A 7,631-nucleotide genomic window follows, 5' to 3' on the forward strand; every position below is an offset into this window, starting at 1 on the left:
CAGGAGGACCCGGTAAGCAATGGGTGTGGGGGGTGGGGCACCTGCAAGGCAAAAAAGTGATGAGGCAGCTACCACTTTACAGGAATGCACTGAGCCTGCTGCACAAAACAGAAACAACTTGTTTTTAATTGCTAGACACACATCCAAAGCGTTAAAGAGGTTAAAATATTTTCAGATTTGAATACAATTTTGAAAAGGTTAAAGCGGTAGTATACTCTGCTTTTAAATTTTTACCTACAGGTAAGCCTATAATAAGGCTTACCTGTAGGTAAAATTAATATCTCCTAAACCTACACGGTTTAGGAGATGTTCACCCTGCATTCAGCCGCTGACACCAGTGGCGCATGCGTTCTGAAGGTCCAGCGTATTTTGCCGGACCTTCAGAGCTCCTTGCCGGAAAGTGAACTCCCGTGCGCACATGCGGGAATGACATCATCGCGGCTCTGGCCACTCACAGCACCGGAACTGCCGAACACGGAAGAGACGCAGAGGGAACATGTCAGCGCCCTCAGCGGTGTCCGGGCGACTGTGTGGGGGCTTTGTTCTAAGGCAAGTATTTCATAATGTGCTAGTAGGCGATGCATACTAGCACATTATGCCATTGTCCTGCAGGGTTTTTTGTTTTTTTACACTGGATACAACCACTTTAATGGCCTGCTGTAAACATTTCTATGAAATCAAAACACTATATCTTTCTTTTTTTGTCCCTACATAGTTACATAGGTTGAAAAAAAGACATAAGTCCATCTAGTTCAACCAATAAAACAGAAAAAGAATCATACAATCCCATATACACAATCCTATACCTGCAGTTGATCCAGAGGAGGGGGAAAAAACCCAGCAAAGAATGATCCAATTTGCTACAGCAGGGGAAAAAAATTCCTTCCTGATCCCCCGAGAGGCAATCGGATATTCCCTGGATCAATTTTACCCATTTATATTATGTACACCTAGGAAAGAATCCAGGTCTTTTTTTTTTTAAGCAATCTAGTGAGCCAGCCAGAACCAACTCTGGAGGGAGTCTATTCCACATTTTCACAGCTCTTACTGTGAAGAAATCTTTTCCTCCAGATGTAAAGAGTGCCCCCTTGTGCTCTGTGTTGACCTTAAAGTGAATAACTCAACAGCAAGTTCACTATATGGACCCCTTATGTATTTATACATGTTGATCATATCCCCCTTAATCTCCTCTTCTCAAAAGAGAAGAAATTCAGTTCCTGTAATCTTTTCTCATAGCTGAGCTCCTCCATGCCTCTTATCAGTTTGGTTGCCCTTCTCTGCACTTTCTCCAGTTCACTGATATCTTTTTTTTGGTGAACTGGTGCCCAAAACTGAACTGCATATTCCAGATGAGGTCTTACCAATGATTTGTACAGGGGTAAAATGACATCTCTCTCTCTGGAGTCCATGCCTCTGTTAACCAGTTCTGGAAGGATTTGCCCCTTAACCACTTCAGCCCCAGAAGGTTTTACCTCCCTAATGACCAGGCCATTGTTTGCGATTCCGCACTGCCTTGCTCTAACTGACAATTGTGCAGTCATGCGATGCTGTACCCCAATACAATTGATGTCCTTTTTCTCCCCACAAATAGAGCTTTCTTTTGGTGGTATTTGATCATCTCTGAGGTTTTTTGTTTTTGCACTATAAACAAAAAAAAAAGCACCAATATTTTCTACTTTCTACTATAAAATATTCCCAATAAATTAAAAAAAAAAAAATATCTAATTTTTTATCAGTTTAGGCCAATTTGTATTCTGCTACATATTTTTGGTAAAAAAAAAATCCCAAAAAGCGTATAATAATTGGTTTGCGCAAAAGTTATAGCGTTTACAAACTACGGGATAGATTTATGGACCTTTTATTTATTTTTTTGTTAGTAATGGCGGCGATCAGCAATTTTTATCGGGACTGCGACATTGCGGCGGACAAATTTGACACTGACACTTTTTGGGAACCAGTGACATTAATACAGTGATCAGTGCTAAATATTATGCACTGTTACTGTATAAATTACACTGGCAGGGAAGGGGTTAACACTGGGGGTGATCAGGGGGTTAAATATGTTCCCTATATGTGCTTTCTAACTGTGGTAGTGGGGGGGGGGAGGATTGAACAGAGGCAGAGAGAGATCTGTGATTCAGCTTAGCTGAATCACACAATCTTTCCCTGCCTCTCTGGCGTCTTGCATTGTTTACATTCCAGATGGCTCTCCTGTCAGTATTGCCGAAGATCGTGGAAGGCTGGCGGCGTTCAAGCTTCTGCTCCTTCTGCGGTCTGCCTCCTGCTGTGTCTAATCACAGCTGGAGCGCGCGTGCGCCACCAAAACCGTATGCACATAATCAGGTAGATCAGCCGAGCCGCCCTGCCGCAGTAAATCTGCATGGGGCAGTCGGCAAGTGGTTAATGACCAGGCCATTTTTTGCGATTCGCCACTGCGTTATTTTAAGGGAAAAGTGCGCGGTTGTGCGACACTGTACTGAAATAAAATCGATGTCCTTTTTTTCTCCACAAATAGAGCTTTCTTTTGGTGGTATTTGATCACCTGTGCGATTTTTATTTTTTTGCGCTATAAACAAAAAAAGAGCGACAATTCTGGAAAAAAAAAAACTATATTTTTCATACTCTGCTATATGACATTCCCAAAAAAAAAATTAAAAAATCAAAATTTTTCATCCTTTTAGGCCAATTTGTATTCTGCCACAAGTTATCGCATCTACACACTAGGGAAAAGATTTATGTCATTTTTATTTATTTATTTTTACTAGTAATGGTGGCGATCTGCAATTTTTAGCGAGACTGCGACATTGTGGCGAACAGATTGGACCACTAACTGACATTTTTGACACTTTTGGGGGGACCAGTGACATTACTACAGTAATCAGTGCTAAAAATATGCAGTTAGTATAATAATGACATTCGCAGGAAAGGGGTTAACACAGTGGTGATCAAAGTGTTAAGTGTGAGCCTAGGGGAGTGTTTTCTAACTGTATGGGGGATGGCTTTTGAAATGACCACGGAGACCTGTGATCCTATAAAGAAGGATCACAGGCGCTCTGTGATCATTTCAGAGAGAAGAATGGTCAACTGTGTTTACAACAGCTGACCATTCTTCTCTCTTATCGGGGAGCCATCGCGGAAGCGCTCGCCCCCCAGCAGCACGTGCACGACCGATGTAGGGCTACGTCGTTTCGCGCAGTCAAGCCAGCCTGCTGCAGTAAAACTGTGGCGGGCGGTCGGCAAGTGGTTAAAAGGGTTGTAAAATCAGAAGGTTTTTTTTTTTTATCTTAATGCATTCTATGCAATATAAAAAGCCCTCTGTGTGCAGCAGCCCAGCCCCCTAATACTTACCTGAGCCCCCTTTCTATCCAGCAATGTCCTCTGCCAACTGACTCAGCCATCTGGGACTCTCTCTCCTGATTGGCTGAGACACAGCTGCTGCCACTCAAACACAGCCAATCAGGAGAGAGAGAGAATGGGGACTAGGGGGTGCTTTCTAACTGTATGGGGGATTTACTTACTGGATGAACACAGAGACCTGTGTTTCTAAATAGGAGGAACACAGGATCCCTGTGTTTATCACTGACAGAACAGCGGTCTGCCTTGTTTACATCGGCAGACTCCCGTTCTGTCTCCATGGAGAGTAATTGCGGGTGGCCGCTGATTGGCTCCACCTCTATCCAATCAGCGTGCGCACCCCTACTATTTGCTACACGAAGTGATGTACAGGTACGTTGTTCCGTGTAATAGAGCCGACCTGCTGCAGTATTACTACAACAGCTGATCGGCAAGTGGTTAAACCTCATTTGCCACATAGTTGCCCAATTAAACCGTGCATTGAGGTCGGCTTGTAAATTGGAGACATCCTGTAAGCTTGGTGTCATCTGTAAAGACTGAAATGGTACTTTTAATCCCAGACCCTATATCATTTTTAAATATATTAAAAAGTAAGGGTCCCAACCAGTGGCATCGGGAGGGGGGCTGACCGGGGCTACAGCCCCGAATGGGCACCCAAAAAGCCCCGGGTCTCCTATTGCTTATTTAAAATGTTTAGCCCCGAGTCCCAAGGCTTGGGATTGGCCGGGAACTCGGGGCTACATACCTCAGCAGTGTTCATCTGAATTATACACCACTGTGGGTGCACATACAGCAGTTACAATTGGTCCCGCCCCCTGCCACCTTCCTCCTCAGCCAGCTGCTGTTTGACTATGCACGGAACAAAGCGGCGGAGCCCTACATTTTGGCCCCGCCCACCCCGACATCCCTGCTTCAATTTGACAGCTCCAATCACTCTCATTGCGGCTGCCTCGGATTGCCCACCAATCACTGGCAGTGCTGTATAAATGTTACACTGCTGCATGTCCTGCTGTAGGCTGCACCCATTTATGTTCCATCTGATGCTGCCATTCTTCCCTCAGCTCCTGTGTGCTGCTAATCAAGATTTTAAGATAAGTGTGCTATATTTAACTAATTGGTGTCTTTGCAGTTCAATGAATTCCTGAACCTTGCACTCTGTACAACGTACTCCTGAACCTTGCACCCTGTACGAAACACACTCCAGAACCTTGCACCCTGTACGAAACGCACTCCAGAACCTTGCATCCTGTACGAAACGCACTCCAGAACCTTGCATCCTGTACGAAACGCACTCCTGAACCTTGCACTCTGTACAACGCATTACTGAACCTTGCACCCTTTACAAAACACACTCCAGAACCTTGCACCCTGTACGAATTGCACTCCAGAACCTTGCACCCTGTACGAAAAGCACTCCAGAACCTTTCACTCTGTATGAAATGCACTCCTGAACCTTGCACTCTGTACAACGCACTCCTAAACCTTGCACTCTGTATGAAACGCACTCCTGAACCTTGCACCCTGTACAACGCATTCCTGAACCTTGCACCCTGTACAACTAATTCCTGAACCTTGCACTCTGTATGAAACGCACTCCTGAACCTTGCGCTCTGTACAACGCACTCCTGAACCTTGCGCTCTGTACAACGCACTCCTGAACCTTGCGCCCTGTACAACGCACTCCTGAACCTTGCACCCTGTACAATGCATTCCTGAACCTTGCACCCTGTACAAGGCATTCCTGAACCCTGCACTCTGTACAATTCACTCCTGAACCTTGCACTCTGTACACACAAATGCACAAATCCTTCCACACTTAGTGTAACGCACTCTTCCACAGTTTATACAAAACCATTTGTAATGGAAGCGTTTTTTATTCTTTTTTTTTAATGATTGTACTGGGGATTGTGTCCTTGAGTCTCCAGCTTGTGGGACAGCAATCAGAGATTTGTTATAAGTACAAGGAAGTGTGTTTTTTTAAGAATTTAGCCACACCCATTTCGCTACGTGCCACAGTTCACTTCCTCTCTCAAGTGTCCCTCATTCTGAAGTTCAAAAGTTGGGAGGAATGGGGAGCTATAGTATGCAGTTTGCACACCAGTGCTGAATAGAGAGCGGTAGCTGCCGGAGTTATCTTTCCAAGTTACCCAGCAGTTGATATTGGTTTCTAGGACCACCTAGCAACCAATCACCTGGAAAGTTAACTCTGGCAACTCCCGCTGTCTATTCAGAGCTGGTGTTTCTCTCTCCAGTTCTGCCTCTGTCCTGCTCCCTGCTCTGCCTCCCCCTCTGTATTCAGGTAGGAAGGGGCAGAGCTGTGGGGGAGGGGGGCTCTGTAATACAAAATGGGTCCAGAGGTGTGTGTGGGGGCTGTGTAGTGCAAAAGGGGTCCAGAGATGTGGGGGGCCTTTGTAATGAAAAATGGGTCCAGAGGCGTGGGGGGGGGGGGCTATGTAATGAAAAAGAGGTCCAGAGGTGTGTGTGTGGGGGTGGGGGCTGTGTAATGTAAAGGGGTCCAGAGGTGTGGGAGGGGGGCTGTGAAATGTAAAGGGTTCCAGAGGTGTGGGGGGGCTGTGTAATGCAAAAGGGGTCCAGAGGTGTGGGGGGGGCTGTGTAATGTAAACGGTTCCAGAGGTGTGTGTGGGGGGGCTGTGTAATGTAAAGAGGTCCAGAGGTGTGGGGGGGGGCTGTTTAATGTAAACGGTTCCAGAGGTGTGTGGGGGGGCTGTGTAATGTAAAGAGGTCCAGAGGTGTGGGGGGGGGGGCTGTGTAATGCAAAAAGGGTCCAGAGGAGTGGGGGGGGGGGCTGTGTAATGTAAAGAGGTCCAGAGGTGTGGAGGGGCCCTGTGTAATGTTGAGGGGTCCAGAGGTGTGGGGGGGGGCTTTGTAATGTAAAGGGGTCGAGGGGTATCGCCCCATCAAAATGCTCTAATTGGTGTTACACTCACCTTTAATCCAGTTCCGGACAAAGCTCCCTGGCACTGATCTTCACGCCTCCTTCTGATGTCAGAAAGGGGGCGTCGTGGGATAAAATCTACCTTTGGGCTGAAGCCCCTGGTCTTTTTCCTACCTAGCAACACCCCTGGTCTCAACACTGAACCTTGGGGTATACCACTGATAACCTTAGGCCATTCAGAGTAAGAATCATTTAACACTACTCTCTGAATTTGGTCTTTTTAACCAGTTTTCTATTCATTTACAAACTGATCTTTCCAAGCCAGTAGACTTTACCTTACACATAAGCCGTGTGTGGGGGACTGTGTCAAACGCTTTTGCAAAATCCAAGTATACTACTTCCACAGCCACTCCTCTGTCCAAGGTTTTACTTACCACCTCATAAAAAGAAATCAGGTTTTGACAACTTCTGTCTTTCATGAGTCCATGCTCTGTTTTTTTTTCCAGCAAGAACTCCTCTATTTGGTCCTTCATACATCTCCAGTTTTTTCCCGACCATAGACGTTAAACTAACAGATTTATAGTTACTTGGTAAAGACTACACCTGCCATTATTCAATGTAGGGAATGTGTGCACTGCAGTCAAATCTAAACCTCACGGGGGTTTCTGTGGTCTTCTATCAGTACATCACTAAAGATTTTGTGAGTTCGACTAACCATACAGGCATAGATTTCCCTAGTTCTGGATGTGGGCTGAATGAGAAAAAAGTCAAAAAGCATCTTTCCTGATGGCTATTCTATTCTGACTAGCCAGCTGTCTGAATAACTGAACAATTACTGCATCTAACTAGGTGGGGTCTCTGTATGACCAAAAACTTGTCAGGGATTTTGCAGTAGAGGTTTGTCTAACTAATGGTGTCAGCAACATCACCCATGGCTTAAACTTCAACTATTTAGCAGGCTAAAATGGTTGTAAACCTCAGACATGAAATATGAACAAAGCATATGCCTCTATAGTGTGTACTTGTCTCAATTAAGAGCACTAACTGTCTTTTGCTGCTTCATTCCTCTATTATCACGTTTTCCTAACATCAAGAGAAAAATGGTGACAGAGGGGAGGGATCTCCAGCTGATTGACAGCCTCTGCTGTGTCCCTGTGTGCTGTGTGAAGGGGGGGGGGGGGTGTCCGTTCTCTCCAATCAGCTCTCAGACCTATTCTCACTAAGCTCTGCAGAGTGTAACTTCAGGTTTCCTCACCTTTGTTTTCTGAGATCTCAGACAAGCTTTATAAATTTGGCACTTTGAACGGATGTAGAGAGGAGAAGACTGCAAACAAACAAGTAAAAATTCTGTAGGAGGATTTGTTCATCTCTGTGTACCACC

At 45.4% G+C, this 7,631-nt stretch overlaps 1 protein-coding gene across 1 annotated transcript in view; it reads left to right on the forward strand.

The window, feature by feature from the left end:
- SLC25A1 (solute carrier family 25 member 1) overlaps positions 1 to 7,631 on the forward strand; it is an 82,844-nt gene that overhangs the window by 44,865 nt on the left and 30,348 nt on the right. The window lies entirely within an intron of this gene.

Source organism: Pelophylax lessonae (assembly GCF_965119305.1).
Source record: "Pelophylax lessonae genome assembly, chromosome: 1".
Lineage (NCBI taxonomy): Eukaryota > Metazoa > Chordata > Amphibia > Anura > Ranidae > Pelophylax > Pelophylax lessonae.